The following is a 19,834-nucleotide window of genomic DNA, read 5'->3' on the forward strand; positions in this document are numbered from 1 at the left end:
AACGCGTAGGTCATGGGTTCCATCCCTCCACGGGCCATTCCATTTTCTCCCCTAATAGGAAATGCTGTCTCCTGCGAGACTCTGCCAGGCAGATTCTAAATGATGTGCACATCCAGCTAGAAGTCTGAACGTTTCGCTAAGGGGTTGACAACGGCCAGCTCACTTTCGATTAATGAAGTTAAGCAGACGTTTGCGTGGTTAGTGAGTGGATGGGTGATCGTCCGGGAACTGTGCGTGCTATTGGACCCTTTCATTTCAACCCCCCCCCCCTCCTCCTCTTGTGCTACAGTGTTGACGTGCTATGATGCCTCCCTAAGCAATTTAAATTACGTTAACGAACATATGATCCAAAATTTAACTAGGCTGTTTGCAAAAAGAGCGCAAGGAAAGTGCAAGAACGACTTTGGCAATAACAGAACCGTACGAATCAACAGATAATTTCTCAAATGTGTAGATAACACTGTGGCGAAGCAGTGAGATTTCCGAAATTTGTAAATGAAAGTTTAGCTTTTCGTATTGAAAAGGAAATGTACTCTTGATTACCTTATTTCTCGCAGCCGATTGTCGTACTTCTCCTGTCATATCGGCCCCACCGCCGAGCGGCAGCGAGCGGCAGTCGAGCAAAGTCGGGCCAAGTCGACACACGATGAAGTGAAATCAATCCACTTAGCTGGAACGAGGCAGGAGACGAGGAGATACTACCTGTGCCGCGACACGTGGCAATTTCGAGGATCGAATGGTCTTGAACACATACTATTGCGCTACGCAAAAATGACAAATCCTCCTGCGGTCGCCAGGAATCGAACCCGGATTAACTGCTTGGGAAGAAACCATGCTGACCGTTACACCACCACCGCATTGCGCTGCATTCTTCCTGTGTCGCGGTGCGTTGCCGCCCCTGCTGCCACCAGAGGCTCAAGCGACCCTGCTGCAGGCCCTCTGCCCTCCAGCACATCGGAACGCGGTGCCACGTTGCTTCCAGGGCGATGCACTGTAACTAGACGCAGCATTGACTTCCGCCGAGAAATCGACCATTTCATGCACGGCATGGTGGGAAAACAATTCTGAAATTAGAACTTCTTAGTGAGGCTGCGGTGGCGAGTATTCCTGTATGCCTCGGTGGCGCAGTGGGCTGCGCGTGTCATTATCTTAAGAGCGTACGTTCTATCCTCAACTCAGCCATCTCATTTTCTCTCCACGACGGTGAAAGGCACAGCATAGCTTTTGCGAGGTAAGGCCGTATTTGCCGTTTATTACCACCTAGGCTACTTTGCGTCAACGTGTGTTTGTTTCCAGTTATTACTAATTACAGTTTTGCTAGTTGCACTCGAGACTGAAAGCGATGTTTGCCTAGTATGACTTGCGCGCTTTGGGAGTGAGTAAGCGGGATCGTGGTGGCGGACAGAGTTCAGCGTTGGCGCCAGATTCGGCCCTAAAGTTGCGTGGAGGAGAAGTATTTCTGGACGCATACACACGTAGTGGATCGTTGAGGTATGTCCGGTATGGTTTAGTGGCTAGGATACCTGGCTTTCACCCAGGAGGCCCGGGTTCGATTCCCGGTACCTGAACGTGAATTTTCGGGGCTGAGATGAGAAAACTTCTCACGGCCGTTTTTCGTCTTCGTGGAGCTGCTGCTCTGGGTTCCAGGTATAAGGTGAGAGAAAGTCAAGAAAAAGAGATACATCCTCACGTTAATGGCGTGGCCGTTTTGAAGGGAGAGGAGACGGTTTTGCGGTTTTGGACTGCTGATGCGACAGTGTTGCATTGCCCGTTAGCTCAGTGGGCTATAGCGTCGTGCTAGTAACGCGTAGGTCATGGGTTCCATCCCTCCACGGGCCATTCCATTTTCTCCCCTAATAGGAAATGCTGTCTCCTGCGAGACTCTGCCAGGCAGATTCTAAATGATGTGCACATCCAGCTAGAAGTCTGAACGTTTCGCTAAGGGGTTGACAACGGCCAGCTCACTTTCGATTAATGAAGTTAAGCAGACGTTTGCGTGGTTAGTGAGTGGATGGGTGATCGTCCGGGAACTGTGCGTGCTATTGGACCCTTTCATTTCAACCCCCCCCCCCCCTCCTCCTCTTGTGCTACAGTGTTGACGTGCTATGATGCCTCCCTAAGCAATTTAAATTACGTTAACGAACATATGATCCAAAATTTAACTAGGCTGTTTGCAAAAAGAGCGCAAGGAAAGTGCAAGAACGACTTTGGCAATAACAGAACCGTACGAATCAACAGATAATTTCTCAAATGTGTAGATAACACTGTGGCGAAGCAGTGAGATTTCCGAAATTTGTAAATGAAAGTTTAGCTTTTCGTATTGAAAAGGAAATGTACTCTTGATTACCTTATTTCTCGCAGCCGATTGTCGTACTTCTCCTGTCATATCGGCCCCACCGCCGAGCGGCAGCGAGCGGCAGTCGAGCAAAGTCGGGCCAAGTCGACACACGATGAAGTGAAATCAATCCACTTAGCTGGAACGAGGCAGGAGACGAGGAGATACTACCTGTGCCGCGACACGTGGCAATTTCGAGGATCGAATGGTCTTGAACACATACTATTGCGCTACGCAAAAATGACAAATCCTCCTGCGGTCGCCAGGAATCGAACCCGGATTAACTGCTTGGGAAGAAACCATGCTGACCGTTACACCACCACCGCATTGCGCTGCATTCTTCCTGTGTCGCGGTGCGTTGCCGCCCCTGCTGCCACCAGAGGCTCAAGCGACCCTGCTGCAGGCCCTCTGCCCTCCAGCACATCGGAACGCGGTGCCACGTTGCTTCCAGGGCGATGCACTGTAACTAGACGCAGCATTGACTTCCGCCGAGAAATCGACCATTTCATGCACGGCATGGTGGGAAAACAATTCTGAAATTAGAACTTCTTAGTGAGGCTGCGGTGGCGAGTATTCCTGTATGCCTCGGTGGCGCAGTGGGCTGCGCGTGTCATTATCTTAAGGGCGTACGTTCTATCCTCAACTCAGCCATCTCATTTTCTCTCCACGACGGTGAAAGGCACAGCATAGCTTTTGCGAGGTAAGGCCGTATTTGCCGTTTATTACCACCTAGGCTACTTTGCGTCAACGTGTGTTTGTTTCCAGTTATTACTAATTACAGTTTTGCTAGTTGCACTCGAGACTGAAAGCGATGTTTGCCTAGTATGACTTGCGCGCTTTGGGAGTGAGTAAGCGGGATCGTGGTGGCGGACAGAGTTCAGCGTTGGCGCCACATTCGGCCCTAAAGTTGCGTGGAGGAGAAGTATTTCTGGACGCATACACACGTAGTGGATCGTTGAGGTATGTCCGGTATGGTTTAGTGGCTAGGATACCTGGCTTTCACCCAGGAGGCCCGGGTTCGATTCCCGGTACCTGAACGTGAATTTTCGGGGCTGAGATGAGAAAACTTCTCACGGCCGTTTTTCGTCTTCGTGGAGCTGCTGCTCTGGGTTCCAGGTATAAGGTGAGAGAAAGTCAAGAAAAAGAGATACATCCTCACGTTAATGGCGTGGCCGTTTTGAAGGGAGAGGAGACGGTTTTGCGGTTTTGGACTGCTGATGCGACAGTGTTGCATTGCCCGTTAGCTCAGTGGGCTATAGCGTCGTGCTAGTAACGCGTAGGTCATGGGTTCCATCCCTCCACGGGCCATTCCATTTTCTCCCCTAATAGGAAATGCTGTCTCCTGCGAGACTCTGCCAGGCAGATTCTAAATGATGTGCACATCCAGCTAGAAGTCTGAACGTTTCGCTAAGGGGTTGCCAACGGCCAGCTCACTTTCGATTAATGAAGTTAAGCAGACGTTTGCGTGGTTAGTGAGTGGATGGGTGATCGTCCGGGAACTGTGCGTGCTATTGGACCCTTTCATTTCAACCCCCCCCCCCCCCTCCTCCTCTTGTGCTACAGTGTTGACGTGCTATGATGCCTCCCTAAGCAATTTAAATTACGTTAACGAACATATGATCCAAAATTTAACTAGGCTGTTTGCAAAAAGAGCGCAAGGAAAGTGCAAGAACGACTTTGGCAATAACAGAACCGTACGAATCAACAGATAATTTCTCAAATGTGTAGATAACACTGTGGCGAAGCAGTGAGATTTCCGAAATTTGTAAATGAAAGTTTAGCTTTTCGTATTGAAAAGGAAAAGTACTCTTGATTACCTTATTTCTCGCAGCCGATTGTCGTACTTCTCCTGTCATATCGGCCCCACCGCCGAGCGGCAGCGAGCGGCAGTCGAGCAAAGTCGGGCCAAGTCGACACACGATGAAGTGAAATCAATCCACTTAGCTGGAACGAGGCAGGAGACGAGGAGATACTACCTGTGCCGCGACACGTGGCAATTTCGAGGATCGAATGGTCTTGAACACATACTATTGCGCTACGCAAAAATGACAAATCCTCCTGCGGTCGCCAGGAATCGAACCCGGATTAACTGCTTGGGAAGAAACCATGCTGACCGTTACACCACCACCGCATTGCGCTGCATTCTTCCTGTGTCGCGGTGCGTTGCCGCCCCTGCTGCCACCAGAGGCTCAAGCGACCCTGCTGCAGGCCCTCTGCCCTCCAGCACATCGGAACGCGGTGCCACGTTGCTTCCAGGGCGATGCACTGTAACTAGACGCAGCATTGACTTCCGCCGAGAAATCGACCATTTCATGCACGGCATGGTGGGAAAACAATTCTGAAATTAGAACTTCTTAGTGAGGCTGCGGTGGCGAGTATTCCTGTATGCCTCGATGGCGCAGTGGTGTTGTGACGTAACAAGACTGTTACGCCACACGGTAGTAGCCAAAAGAAAGGCAGGCACGCGTACACACACACGCCGACGGGCGTGAAGTCTGGAACATGAGAACTTATAAATGAATAAGAAGAAAAGTAGGTAGATACTTTTTACTTAACTTTTTAATTATCCTTGGAATACATCGTAAGCTATAGTCACTGATACAAATGGCTCCTTGCTAGTTCGTTGCCATTAACTTAGCTGATGGCTATTCTGTCTCTCGGCTAATGAGAGAGAAAGGCTTCGTACAACTGGGCGATAGCTAGGTTCGCGTACAACTGGGCGGTAGCTTGGTTCTCGTACAACTGGGGGCGAGTCCACTCTCGTATCACGAGACCTGCCTAGGTGGTGGCGCTAGGTCTGCGATCACAGTGGCGACACGCGGGTCCGACATGTACTACATGGACCGCGGCCGATTTAAACTACCACCTAGCAAGTGTGGTGTCTGGCGGTGACACCACATTCCTCCCCCGCAAATCGGCGAACGGTCGTGTAATAAGGCTGCCGCCCGCCGTGGGGAGGACCACATGTTGACGTATACGATGAGGTGGGGAGCCTAACAACAGGCGAGGCTGTGCCACCCGCACCCGGCCATCCGGTCCGAGGGGAGCTAGGAAACGCCTGCAAAACTAGTCCAGGGTGCACGTCAACATGCGGTGTATGCGCCCGTAAAGAAACATGAGGGGCCGAATTGTCGACCTCCATTGCGTCGGGGTAGCCGACGCGCGATGACGTCATGTGGTCCGGAGCGGTCGGGAGTTCCATGGCGGCGGACAGCTGGTCACGGGAAGCGAACGGCGGCGCGTGACCCTGGAAGGCGCCTGGCGGCTGCAACGAAGCGTCGAACGCGGGCGCCGGCGGCGGGAGAACAAGCGGCGGCGGCGGCGGCGGCTGCTGCTGCTGCTGCGGCGGCGGCGGCGCGTCGCCATCGGGCAAAATGGAAGGCATCGTCGGTAACACCTGGGGATGAGGCGAGCCAGTAGATGGGTCCCCAGGGCGCTGACCGGACGGCACCGTCGCTGAAAGCAGACGGGGAGCGGCAGAACCCGAGCGACGACAGAGGCGCAGCTGATTGAGATGCCGACGCACCTCACCAGAGGCCCCCAAAACCAAATACATCGCGCGGCCGAGGCAGCGAAGAATGCGCCCTGCGAGCCAACGCCGTGAACCTCGATAGTTGCGATAAAATACAACGTCGCCTGGAGCAAAAGCAGGAGTCTGCCGCTGCACAGGAACCTGATGCGGCGGATGCAGCAAAGACATCAAGGTGCGATGAGGACGACCGTGGAGCAACTCAGCCGGCGAGCGCCCATCTCGGGGCTGAGAGCGATACGAAGACAAAAAGAGCAACAATGCGTCCTCCCGAGAATGCGACTCTTTCAGTTTCAACATCTGCGACTTGAAAGTCCGGACCAATCGTTCAGCGGCACCGTTGGACTGAGGCGAAAACGGCGCGGATGTCAGATGTTGAATACCATTGGCCTGGCAGAATGACTGAAATTCTGCGGACATGAATTGTGGGCCATTGTCGGAAACAATAGTCTGCGGAAGACCTTCAATGCAAAAGATAGCAGACAACGCTTGGATGGTGGCGGAGGACGTCGTGGAAGACATCCGGACAACAAAAGGAAAATTACTGAAGGCGTCGACCAGAACCAACCATCGAGCATTCCAGAATGGACCAGCAAAATCAATGTGCAAGCGTTGCCAAGGGGAAGTGGCTTTTGGCCACGGAAAGACTTTCCGCGGCGGTGCGGACTGTTGTTCGGCACACGCCGGGCACGAAGAACACATATTCGTAATCGCAGCATCGATTCCGAACCAAGTACAGTGCTGACGAGCAAGTTGTTTCGTTCGCACTATACCCCAATGTCCTTGGTGAAGAAGCCGTAAAACAGAGGACTGTAACGAACGTGGGACCACGACTCTGGACTGATCATTATCAGAACGCAACAACAAAACACCACGTCGAACAAAAAGTCTCTCCTTGTGAGCAAAAAATCGGCGAACCAACGGATCCTCTATCCGAGACTTTGACAAAGGCCATTGCGTAGCAACAAAACGTAAAACAGTAGCAAGGACAGGGTCAGCAGCTGTGGCTGTAGCGACACGACGAAAATCAATCGGAAACGATTCGACCACTTCATCGGTTTCCGAATCAATGAACATGCAAGCAAGTTCGGAAGAATCGAATGCTTTATCCTCAGCAACAGGCAAACGGGACAACGCATCGGCGTTTCCGTGCTTAGCAGTGGACCGATACAAGATATCGTAGCGGTACTGCGAGAGGAAAACAGACCAGCGAATGAATTTCTGCGCTGTACGTGGAGGTACAGGCTTGTTCGGATGAAAAAGCGATGTCAAAGGTTTGTGGTCCGTGATGATGGTAAAGTGACGACCATACAAGAAATCATGGAACTTAGTAACACCAAACACAAGAGCCAAAGCTTCTTTCTCTATCTGTGAATAATTTCTTTGCGCCGACGAGAGCAATTTGGACGCAAAGGCAATAGGGCGATCATGTGAGCCAACTTTGTGCGCAAGCACAGCACCGATCCCGAAATCCGAGGCATCTATCATCAACAAAAGGGGTTTCTGGGGATCGAATGGCGTAAGGCAAGTATTAGAAAGCAACGCCGATTGCAACTGGCGAAAGGCGCGGTCGCATTCCGTCGTCCAGAGAAACGGAACACCTGCACGGCGTACGCGATGAAGCGGAGCTGAAAGAGAAGAGGCATTGCGCACATTCACTCACACCTTGTGATTCTACATTGTTCAATGTTCTTGCGACCTCATCACGCAATGCGTGGGGAACATTGCGCGCCCTGAAAAATTTCGGTTGCGCGTTTACCTTCAGTTCTAAATGTGCTTCATAGTTTTTAGCGCAACCTAAGCCCGGTGCAAAAATGTCTGCAAATTCGTCACACAGCCGAGAAACACTGTCTGTAGGCACAGTCTGATTCACTGATAGGACCTGATTTACAATAGACATGTTAAACAACTTAAATAAATCTAGACCAAATAAGTTCACTGCAGAAGAAGAACGAAGAACGTAAAATGACACAAGTTTTGTTTGTCCCTTGAATGTTGCAAGAAGGCTGCACTGTCCTAACACAGGAATTTTCTGTCCGGAATATGTAGTTAGCTTAACATTTGCGGCACGCAACGGAGGTGCGCCCAGTTGTTTGTATGTGTCGTGATTGAGCAATGAAACTGCAGCTCCGGTATCGAGCTGGAATGGTATCACTTTGCCTTCAAAGTCTAAGTCCACAAAAAGTTTATTGTCTTGCTGACGACAAGAGCGACTGTTTTGTGCAATTGGAACAGACACTGGTACAGAATCACTTGCTAATTGACGTGATTTCCGGCGACGTCGACGCACAGTTTTTGTGGGACGATCATAGTCACTGTTAGAGAAAGTGTCACTGGACGAAGTGGAATTAACGACATGAATGTCCATAGGCGAAGGTCCACGAGCCTGAGTGTCCTTGGTTCGATTCCGGCGCGAAGCAAAGGGCCTGGAATGATTGTGATTGTCGGATCTGAGCTTTTTCTGGCAAACACTTTGAACATGTCCTTTCTTATTGCAGAAAAAGCAAATAGCTTGGCGTGACGGGCAATGTTCACGCGAATGTCTAGTAGCACACCGCGGGCATGATTTCACTACATTTGTGGGCTGGCGCGGCACACCTGGCTTAGCACGCGGCGGTCGCTGTGCGTCCGTGCGCGAGGCCCGGTTACCGGGCCGCGGAGCGCGGCCAGCGGGCCGGTTAATGTTACACACGGCTGGCGAAGTTTCAAAAGATTCCTGAGCACAGTCCAGTGTGTCCTGTCTATCCAATATGTCTATCACTTGTTGAAGGGAGGGATTAACTAGTTTCAAAATTTGCTCCCGTATGCGAACATCAGAAACGTTCTGTGCAATTGCATCACGCACCATTGTATCTGAATAAGAAAGACCACAGTCACATTCAAAGGCACAGTCCCTAGTAAGTCCTTGCAATGTTGCTACCCACTCCCTATTAGTTTGACCGGCCGTACGTTTTGTACGAAAAAACGTATACCGTTTTGCAACCACATTAACTGTTTCTTTGAAATAGGCATCTAATGCAGACAAAATTTCCTCGTATGACAAAGATGCTACGTCGCGTCGGGGAAACAATTTCACTATCACACGGTATGTGGACACACCGACACAAGAAAGCAAAAACGGCTGCCGCTCATTACCTTGAATTCTGTAGGCAGCCATGTGAAAGTTGAACTGGCGAGACCACTCTTGCCACGTCTCATCGGCTGCCACGTATGGTCGAAAGGGAGGTGCAACAGCAGGTTGTGGCTGCGGTAGCGAAGAAGCGGCGGCGGCCGCATCGGTGTGCAGCGCACGTTGACCCTGGACGAGCTGTCCAAGGGCATCCAGTAACGCCTGCGTCTGCTGATTCTGCAAGCGATAAAATTCGGACAGTACATCTGGAGATTGTGGCGAAGCCATGACACAATTAAATGTAGCAATCAGAACACTTTAAAGCGGCCAATGGTGCAAATGAATTAATACAAACTCTTTATCTCGTCGCCAATCTGTTGTGACGTAACAAGACTGTTACGCCACACGGTAGTAGCCAAAAGAAAGGCAGGCACGCGTACACACACACGCCGACGGGCGTGAAGTCTGGAACATGAGAACTTATAAATGAATAAGAAGAAAAGTAGGTAGATACTTTTTACTTAACTTTTTAATTATCCTTGGAATACATCGTAAGCTATAGTCACTGATACAAATGGCTCCTTGCTAGTTCGTTGCCATTAACTTAGCTGATGGCTATTCTGTCTCTCGGCTAATGAGAGAGAAAGGCTTCGTACAACTGGGCGATAGCTAGGTTCGCGTACAACTGGGCGGTAGCTTGGTTCTCGTACAACTGGGGGCGAGTCCACTCTCGTATCACGAGACCTGCCTAGGTGGTGGCGCTAGGTCTGCGATCACAGTGGCGACACGCGGGTCCGACATGTACTACATGGACCGCGGCCGATTTAAACTACCACCTAGCAAGTGTGGTGTCTGGCGGTGACACCACAAGTGGGCTGCGCGTGTCATTATCTTAAGGGCGTACGTTCTATCCTCAACTCAGCCATCTCATTTTCTCTCCACGACGGTGAAAGGCACAGCATAGCTTTTGCGAGGTAAGGCCGTATTTGCCGTTTATTACCACCTAGGCTACTTTGCGTCAACGTGTGTTTGTTTCCAGTTATTACTAATTACAGTTTTGCTAGTTGCACTCGAGACTGAAAGCGATGTTTGCCTAGTATGACTTGCGCGCTTTGGGAGTGAGTAAGCGGGATCGTGGTGGCGGACAGAGTTCAGCGTTGGCGCCACATTCGGCCCTAAAGTTGCGTGGAGGAGAAGTATTTCTGGACGCATACACACGTAGTGGATCGTTGAGGTATGTCCGGTATGGTTTAGTGGCTAGGATACCTGGCTTTCACCCAGGAGGCCCGGGTTCGATTCCCGGTACCTGAACGTGAATTTTCGGGGCTGAGATGAGAAAACTTCTCACGGCCGTTTTTCGTCTTCGTGGAGCTGCTGCTCTGGGTTCCAGGTATAAGGTGAGAGAAAGTCAAGAAAAAGAGATACATCCTCACGTTAATGGCGTGGCCGTTTTGAAGGGAGAGGAGACGGTTTTGCGGTTTTGGACTGCTGATGCGACAGTGTTGCATTGCCCGTTAGCTCAGTGGGCTATAGCGTCGTGCTAGTAACGCGTAGGTCATGGGTTCCATCCCTCCACGGGCCATTCCATTTTCTCCCCTAATAGGAAATGCTGTCTCCTGCGAGACTCTGCCAGGCAGATTCTAAATGATGTGCACATCCAGCTAGAAGTCTGAACGTTTCGCTAAGGGGTTGCCAACGGCCAGCTCACTTTCGATTAATGAAGTTAAGCAGACGTTTGCGTGGTTAGTGAGTGGATGGGTGATCGTCCGGGAACTGTGCGTGCTATTGGACCCTTTCATTTCAACCCCCCCCCCCCTCCTCCTCTTGTGCTACAGTGTTGACGTGCTATGATGCCTCCCTAAGCAATTTAAATTACGTTAACGAACATATGATCCAAAATTTAACTAGGCTGTTTGCAAAAAGAGCGCAAGGAAAGTGCAAGAACGACTTTGGCAATAACAGAACCGTACGAATCAACAGATAATTTCTCAAATGTGTAGATAACACTGTGGCGAAGCAGTGAGATTTCCGAAATTTGTAAATGAAAGTTTAGCTTTTCGTATTGAAAAGGAAAAGTACTCTTGATTACCTTATTTCTCGCAGCCGATTGTCGTACTTCTCCTGTCATATCGGCCCCACCGCCGAGCGGCAGCGAGCGGCAGTCGAGCAAAGTCGGGCCAAGTCGACACACGATGAAGTGAAATCAATCCACTTAGCTGGAACGAGGCAGGAGACGAGGAGATACTACCTGTGCCGCGACACGTGGCAATTTCGAGGATCGAATGGTCTTGAACACATACTATTGCGCTACGCAAAAATGACAAATCCTCCTGCGGTCGCCAGGAATCGAACCCGGATTAACTGCTTGGGAAGAAACCATGCTGACCGTTACACCACCACCGCATTGCGCTGCATTCTTCCTGTGTCGCGGTGCGTTGCCGCCCCTGCTGCCACCAGAGGCTCAAGCGACCCTGCTGCAGGCCCTCTGCCCTCCAGCACATCGGAACGCGGTGCCACGTTGCTTCCAGGGCGATGCACTGTAACTAGACGCAGCATTGACTTCCGCCGAGAAATCGACCATTTCATGCACGGCATGGTGGGAAAACAATTCTGAAATTAGAACTTCTTAGTGAGGCTGCGGTGGCGAGTATTCCTGTATGCCTCGATGGCGCAGTGGGCTGCGCGTGTCATTATCTTAAGGGCGTACGTTCTATCCTCAACTCAGCCATCTCATTTTCTCTCCACGACGGTGAAAGGCACAGCATAGCTTTTGCGAGGTAAGGCCGTATTTGCCGTTTATTACCACCTAGGCTACTTTGCGTCAACGTGTGTTTGTTTCCAGTTATTACTAATTACAGTTTTGCTAGTTGCACTCGAGACTGAAAGCGATGTTTGCCTAGTATGACTTGCGCGCTTTGGGAGTGAGTAAGCGGGATCGTGGTGGCGGACAGAGTTCAGCGTTGGCGCCACATTCGGCCCTAAAGTTGCGTGGAGGAGAAGTATTTCTGGACGCATACACACGTAGTGGATCGTTGAGGTATGTCCGGTATGGTTTAGTGGCTAGGATACCTGGCTTTCACCCAGGAGGCCCGGGTTCGATTCCCGGTACCTGAACGTGAATTTTCGGGGCTGAGATGAGAAAACTTCTCACGGCCGTTTTTCGTCTTCGTGGAGCTGCTGCTCTGGGTTCCAGGTATAAGGTGAGAGAAAGTCAAGAAAAAGAGATACATCCTCACGTTAATGGCGTGGCCGTTTTGAAGGGAGAGGAGACGGTTTTGCGGTTTTGGACTGCTGATGCGACAGTGTTGCATTGCCCGTTAGCTCAGTGGGCTATAGCGTCGTGCTAGTAACGCGTAGGTCATGGGTTCCATCCCTCCACGGGCCATTCCATTTTCTCCCCTAATAGGAAATGCTGTCTCCTGCGAGACTCTGCCAGGCAGATTCTAAATGATGTGCACATCCAGCTAGAAGTCTGAACGTTTCGCTAAGGGGTTGCCAACGGCCAGCTCACTTTCGATTAATGAAGTTAAGCAGACGTTTGCGTGGTTAGTGAGTGGATGGGTGATCGTCCGGGAACTGTGCGTGCTATTGGACCCTTTCATTTCAACCCCCCCCCCTCCTCCTCTTGTGCTACAGTGTTGACGTGCTATGATGCCTCCCTAAGCAATTTAAATTACGTTAACGAACATATGATCCAAAATTTAACTAGGCTGTTTGCAAAAAGAGCGCAAGGAAAGTGCAAGAACGACTTTGGCAATAACAGAACCGTACGAATCAACAGATAATTTCTCAAATGTGTAGATAACACTGTGGCGAAGCAGTGAGATTTCCGAAATTTGTAAATGAAAGTTTAGCTTTTCGTATTGAAAAGGAAAAGTACTCTTGATTACCTTATTTCTCGCAGCCGATTGTCGTACTTCTCCTGTCATATCGGCCCCACCGCCGAGCGGCAGCGAGCGGCAGTCGAGCAAAGTCGGGCCAAGTCGACACACGATGAAGTGAAATCAATCCACTTAGCTGGAACGAGGCAGGAGACGAGGAGATACTACCTGTGCCGCGACACGTGGCAATTTCGAGGATCGAATGGTCTTGAACACATACTATTGCGCTACGCAAAAATGACAAATCCTCCTGCGGTCGCCAGGAATCGAACCCGGATTAACTGCTTGGGAAGAAACCATGCTGACCGTTACACCACCACCGCATTGCGCTGCATTCTTCCTGTGTCGCGGTGCGTTGCCGCCCCTGCTGCCACCAGAGGCTCAAGCGACCCTGCTGCAGGCCCTCTGCCCTCCAGCACATCGGAACGCGGTGCCACGTTGCTTCCAGGGCGATGCACTGTAACTAGACGCAGCATTGACTTCCGCCGAGAAATCGACCATTTCATGCACGGCATGGTGGGAAAACAATTCTGAAATTAGAACTTCTTAGTGAGGCTGCGGTGGCGAGTATTCCTGTATGCCTCGATGGCGCAGTGGGCTGCGCGTGTCATTATCTTAAGGGCGTACGTTCTATCCTCAACTCAGCCATCTCATTTTCTCTCCACGACGGTGAAAGGCACAGCATAGCTTTTGCGAGGTAAGGCCGTATTTGCCGTTTATTACCACCTAGGCTACTTTGCGTCAACGTGTGTTTGTTTCCAGTTATTACTAATTACAGTTTTGCTAGTTGCACTCGAGACTGAAAGCGATGTTTGCCTAGTATGACTTGCGCGCTTTGGGAGTGAGTAAGCGGGATCGTGGTGGCGGACAGAGTTCAGCGTTGGCGCCAGATTCGGCCCTAAAGTTGCGTGGAGGAGAAGTATTTCTGGACGCATACACACGTAGTGGATCGTTGAGGTATGTCCGGTATGGTTTAGTGGCTAGGATACCTGGCTTTCACCCAGGAGGCCCGGGTTCGATTCCCGGTACCTGAACGTGAATTTTCGGGGCTGAGATGAGAAAACTTCTCACGGCCGTTTTTCGTCTTCGTGGAGCTGCTGCTCTGGGTTCCAGGTATAAGGTGAGAGAAAGTCAAGAAAAAGAGATACATCCTCACGTTAATGGCGTGGCCGTTTTGAAGGGAGAGGAGACGGTTTTGCGGTTTTGGACTGCTGATGCGACAGTGTTGCATTGCCCGTTAGCTCAGTGGGCTATAGCGTCGTGCTAGTAACGCGTAGGTCATGGGTTCCATCCCTCCACGGGCCATTCCATTTTCTCCCCTAATAGGAAATGCTGTCTCCTGCGAGACTCTGCCAGGCAGATTCTAAATGATGTGCACATCCAGCTAGAAGTCTGAACGTTTCGCTAAGGGGTTGCCAACGGCCAGCTCACTTTCGATTAATGAAGTTAAGCAGACGTTTGCGTGGTTAGTGAGTGGATGGGTGATCGTCCGGGAACTGTGCGTGCTATTGGACCCTTTCATTTCAACCCCCCCCCCCTCCTCCTCTTGTGCTACAGTGTTGACGTGCTATGATGCCTCCCTAAGCAATTTAAATTACGTTAACGAACATATGATCCAAAATTTAACTAGGCTGTTTGCAAAAAGAGCGCAAGGAAAGTGCAAGAACGACTTTGGCAATAACAGAACCGTACGAATCAACAGATAATTTCTCAAATGTGTAGATAACACTGTGGCGAAGCAGTGAGATTTCCGAAATTTGTAAATGAAAGTTTAGCTTTTCGTATTGAAAAGGAAATGTACTCTTGATTACCTTATTTCTCGCAGCCGATTGTCGTACTTCTCCTGTCATATCGGCCCCACCGCCGAGCGGCAGCGAGCGGCAGTCGAGCAAAGTCGGGCCAAGTCGACACACGATGAAGTGAAATCAATCCACTTAGCTGGAACGAGGCAGGAGACGAGGAGATACTACCTGTGCCGCGACACGTGGCAATTTCGAGGATCGAATGGTCTTGAACACATACTATTGCGCTACGCAAAAATGACAAATCCTCCTGCGGTCGCCAGGAATCGAACCCGGATTAACTGCTTGGGAAGAAACCATGCTGACCGTTACACCACCACCGCATTGCGCTGCATTCTTCCTGTGTCGCGGTGCGTTGCCGCCCCTGCTGCCACCAGAGGCTCAAGCGACCCTGCTGCAGGCCCTCTGCCCTCCAGCACATCGGAACGCGGTGCCACGTTGCTTCCAGGGCGATGCACTGTAACTAGACGCAGCATTGACTTCCGCCGAGAAATCGACCATTTCATGCACGGCATGGTGGGAAAACAATTCTGAAATTAGAACTTCTTAGTGAGGCTGCGGTGGCGAGTATTCCTGTATGCCTCGGTGGCGCAGTGGGCTGCGCGTGTCATTATCTTAAGGGCGTACGTTCTATCCTCAACTCAGCCATCTCATTTTCTCTCCACGACGGTGAAAGGCACAGCATAGCTTTTGCGAGGTAAGGCCGTATTTGCCGTTTATTACCACCTAGGCTACTTTGCGTCAACGTGTGTTTGTTTCCAGTTATTACTAATTACAGTTTTGCTAGTTGCACTCGAGACTGAAAGCGATGTTTGCCTAGTATGACTTGCGCGCTTTGGGAGTGAGTAAGCGGGATCGTGGTGGCGGACAGAGTTCAGCGTTGGCGCCACATTCGGCCCTAAAGTTGCGTGGAGGAGAAGTATTTCTGGACGCATACACACGTAGTGGATCGTTGAGGTATGTCCGGTATGGTTTAGTGGCTAGGATACCTGGCTTTCACCCAGGAGGCCCGGGTTCGATTCCCGGTACCTGAACGTGAATTTTCGGGGCTGAGATGAGAAAACTTCTCACGGCCGTTTTTCGTCTTCGTGGAGCTGCTGCTCTGGGTTCCAGGTATAAGGTGAGAGAAAGTCAAGAAAAAGAGATACATCCTCACGTTAATGGCGTGGCCGTTTTGAAGGGAGAGGAGACGGTTTTGCGGTTTTGGACTGCTGATGCGACAGTGTTGCATTGCCCGTTAGCTCAGTGGGCTATAGCGTCGTGCTAGTAACGCGTAGGTCATGGGTTCCATCCCTCCACGGGCCATTCCATTTTCTCCCCTAATAGGAAATGCTGTCTCCTGCGAGACTCTGCCAGGCAGATTCTAAATGATGTGCACATCCAGCTAGAAGTCTGAACGTTTCGCTAAGGGGTTGCCAACGGCCAGCTCACTTTCGATTAATGAAGTTAAGCAGACGTTTGCGTGGTTAGTGAGTGGATGGGTGATCGTCCGGGAACTGTGCGTGCTATTGGACCCTTTCATTTCAACCCCCCCCCCTCCTCCTCTTGTGCTACAGTGTTGACGTGCTATGATGCCTCCCTAAGCAATTTAAATTACGTTAACGAACATATGATCCAAAATTTAACTAGGCTGTTTGCAAAAAGAGCGCAAGGAAAGTGCAAGAACGACTTTGGCAATAACAGAACCGTACGAATCAACAGATAATTTCTCAAATGTGTAGATAACACTGTGGCGAAGCAGTGAGATTTCCGAAATTTGTAAATGAAAGTTTAGCTTTTCGTATTGAAAAGGAAAAGTACTCTTGATTACCTTATTTCTCGCAGCCGATTGTCGTACTTCTCCTGTCATATCGGCCCCACCGCCGAGCGGCAGCGAGCGGCAGTCGAGCAAAGTCGGGCCAAGTCGACACACGATGAAGTGAAATCAATCCACTTAGCTGGAACGAGGCAGGAGACGAGGAGATACTACCTGTGCCGCGACACGTGGCAATTTCGAGGATCGAATGGTCTTGAACACATACTATTGCGCTACGCAAAAATGACAAATCCTCCTGCGGTCGCCAGGAATCGAACCCGGATTAACTGCTTGGGAAGAAACCATGCTGACCGTTACACCACCACCGCATTGCGCTGCATTCTTCCTGTGTCGCGGTGCGTTGCCGCCCCTGCTGCCACCAGAGGCTCAAGCGACCCTGCTGCAGGCCCTCTGCCCTCCAGCACATCGGAACGCGGTGCCACGTTGCTTCCAGGGCGATGCACTGTAACTAGACGCAGCATTGACTTCCGCCGAGAAATCGACCATTTCATGCACGGCATGGTGGGAAAACAATTCTGAAATTAGAACTTCTTAGTGAGGCTGCGGTGGCGAGTATTCCTGTATGCCTCGGTGGCGCAGTGGGCTGCGCGTGTCATTATCTTAAGAGCGTACGTTCTATCCTCAACTCAGCCATCTCATTTTCTCTCCACGACGGTGAAAGGCACAGCATAGCTTTTGCGAGGTAAGGCCGTATTTGCCGTTTATTACCACCTAGGCTACTTTGCGTCAACGTGTGTTTGTTTCCAGTTATTACTAATTACAGTTTTGCTAGTTGCACTCGAGACTGAAAGCGATGTTTGCCTAGTATGACTTGCGCGCTTTGGGAGTGAGTAAGCGGGATCGTGGTGGCGGACAGAGTTCAGCGTTGGCGCCAGATTCGGCCCTAAAGTTGCGTGGAGGAGAAGTATTTCTGGACGCATACACACGTAGTGGATCGTTGAGGTATGTCCGGTATGGTTTAGTGGCTAGGATACCTGGCTTTCACCCAGGAGGCCCGGGTTCGATTCCCGGTACCTGAACGTGAATTTTCGGGGCTGAGATGAGAAAACTTCTCACGGCCGTTTTTCGTCTTCGTGGAGCTGCTGCTCTGGGTTCCAGGTATAAGGTGAGAGAAAGTCAAGAAAAAGAGATACATCCTCACGTTAATGGCGTGGCCGTTTTGAAGGGAGAGGAGACGGTTTTGCGGTTTTGGACTGCTGATGCGACAGTGTTGCATTGCCCGTTAGCTCAGTGGGCTATAGCGTCGTGCTAGTAACGCGTAGGTCATGGGTTCCATCCCTCCACGGGCCATTCCATTTTCTCCCCTAATAGGAAATGCTGTCTCCTGCGAGACTCTGCCAGGCAGATTCTAAATGATGTGCACATCCAGCTAGAAGTCTGAACGTTTCGCTAAGGGGTTGACAACGGCCAGCTCACTTTCGATTAATGAAGTTAAGCAGACGTTTGCGTGGTTAGTGAGTGGATGGGTGATCGTCCGGGAACTGTGCGTGCTATTGGACCCTTTCATTTCAACCCCCCCCCCCCCCCTCCTCCTCTTGTGCTACAGTGTTGACGTGCTATGATGCCTCCCTAAGCAATTTAAATTACGTTAACGAACATATGATCCAAAATTTAACTAGGCTGTTTGCAAAAAGAGCGCAAGGAAAGTGCAAGAACGACTTTGGCAATAACAGAACCGTACGAATCAACAGATAATTTCTCAAATGTGTAGATAACACTGTGGCGAAGCAGTGAGATTTCCGAAATTTGTAAATGAAAGTTTAGCTTTTCGTATTGAAAAGGAAATGTACTCTTGATTACCTTATTTCTCGCAGCCGATTGTCGTACTTCTCCTGTCATATCGGCCCCACCGCCGAGCGGCAGCGAGCGGCAGTCGAGCAAAGTCGGGCCAAGTCGACACACGATGAAGTGAAATCAATCCACTTAGCTGGAACGAGGCAGGAGACGAGGAGATACTACCTGTGCCGCGACACGTGGCAATTTCGAGGATCGAATGGTCTTGAACACATACTATTGCGCTACGCAAAAATGACAAATCCTCCTGCGGTCGCCAGGAATCGAACCCGGATTAACTGCTTGGGAAGAAACCATGCTGACCGTTACACCACCACCGCATTGCGCTGCATTCTTCCTGTGTCGCGGTGCGTTGCCGCCCCTGCTGCCACCAGAGGCTCAAGCGACCCTGCTGCAGGCCCTCTGCCCTCCAGCACATCGGAACGCGGTGCCACGTTGCTTCCAGGGCGATGCACTGTAACTAGACGCAGCATTGACTTCCGCCGAGAAATCGACCATTTCATGCACGGCATGGTGGGAAAACAATTCTGAAATTAGAACTTCTTAGTGAGGCTGCGGTGGCGAGTATTCCTGTATGCCTCGGTGGCGCAGTGGGCTGCGCGTGTCATTATCTTAAGGGCGTACGTTCTATCCTCAACTCAGCCATCTCATTTTCTCTCCACGACGGTGAAAGGCACAGCATAGCTTTTGCGAGGTAAGGCCGTATTTGCCGTTTATTACCACCTAGGCTACTTTGCGTCAACGTGTGTTTGTTTCCAGTTATTACTAATTACAGTTTTGCTAGTTGCACTCGAGACTGAAAGCGATGTTTGCCTAGTATGACTTGCGCGCTTTGGGAGTGAGTAAGCGGGATCGTGGTGGCGGACAGAGTTCAGCGTTGGCGCCACATTCGGCCCTAAAGTTGCGTGGAGGAGAAGTATTTCTGGACGCATACACACGTAGTGGATCGTTGAGGTATGTCCGGTATGGTTTAGTGGCTAGGATACCTGGCTTTCACCCAGGAGGCCCGGGTTCGATTCCCGGTACCTGAACGTGAATTTTCGGGGCTGAGATGAGAAAACTTCTCACGGCCGTTTTTCGTCTTCGTGGAGCTGCTGCTCTGGGTTCCAGGTATAAGGTGAGAGAAAGTCAAGAAAAAGAGATACATCCTCACGTTAATGGCGTGGCCGTTTTGAAGGGAGAGGAGACGGTTTTGCGGTTTTGGACTGCTGATGCGACAGTGTTGCATTGCCCGTTAGCTCAGTGGGCTATAGCGTCGTGCTAGTAACGCGTAGGTCATGGGTTCCATCCCTCCACGGGCCATTCCATTTTCTCCCCTAATAGGAAATGCTGTCTCCTGCGAGACTCTGCCAGGCAGATTCTAAATGATGTGCACATCCAGCTAGAAGTCTGAACGTTTCGCTAAGGGGTTGCCAACGGCCAGCTCACTTTCGATTAATGAAGTTAAGCAGACGTTTGCGTGGTTAGTGAGTGGATGGGTGATCGTCCGGGAACTGTGCGTGCTATTGGACCCTTTCATTTCAACCCCCCCCCCCCTCCTCCTCTTGTGCTACAGTGTTGACGTGCTA

General features: G+C 50.7%; 8 non-coding genes across 8 annotated transcripts; all 8 read left to right on the forward strand.

Annotated features, from left to right (window-relative positions):
- The first annotated feature begins 1,496 nt into the window (after positions 1-1,496).
- Positions 1,497-1,568, forward strand: Trnae-uuc. The gene has a single exon. It is a non-coding gene; the product is annotated as a tRNA-Glu (tRNA).
- Positions 1,569-3,300: 1,732 nt separating this feature from the next.
- On the forward strand, positions 3,301-3,372 carry Trnae-uuc. The gene has a single exon. It is a non-coding gene; the product is annotated as a tRNA-Glu (tRNA).
- A 6,840-nt stretch (positions 3,373-10,212) lies between these two features.
- Positions 10,213-10,284, forward strand: Trnae-uuc. The gene has a single exon. It is a non-coding gene; the product is annotated as a tRNA-Glu (tRNA).
- A 1,731-nt stretch (positions 10,285-12,015) lies between these two features.
- Positions 12,016-12,087, forward strand: Trnae-uuc. The gene has a single exon. It is a non-coding gene; the product is annotated as a tRNA-Glu (tRNA).
- Positions 12,088-13,816: 1,729 nt separating this feature from the next.
- Positions 13,817-13,888, forward strand: Trnae-uuc. The gene has a single exon. It is a non-coding gene; the product is annotated as a tRNA-Glu (tRNA).
- A 1,730-nt stretch (positions 13,889-15,618) lies between these two features.
- Positions 15,619-15,690, forward strand: Trnae-uuc. Its single transcript has one exon. It is a non-coding gene; the product is annotated as a tRNA-Glu (tRNA).
- Positions 15,691-17,419: 1,729 nt separating this feature from the next.
- On the forward strand, positions 17,420-17,491 carry Trnae-uuc. Its single transcript has one exon. It is a non-coding gene; the product is annotated as a tRNA-Glu (tRNA).
- Positions 17,492-19,225: 1,734 nt separating this feature from the next.
- Positions 19,226-19,297, forward strand: Trnae-uuc. Its single transcript has one exon. It is a non-coding gene; the product is annotated as a tRNA-Glu (tRNA).
- The last annotated feature ends 537 nt before the right edge of the window (positions 19,298-19,834 follow it).

The sequence above is a fragment of the Schistocerca piceifrons genome, chromosome 8 (assembly GCF_021461385.2).
Source record: "Schistocerca piceifrons isolate TAMUIC-IGC-003096 chromosome 8, iqSchPice1.1, whole genome shotgun sequence".
NCBI lineage: Eukaryota > Metazoa > Arthropoda > Insecta > Orthoptera > Acrididae > Schistocerca > Schistocerca piceifrons.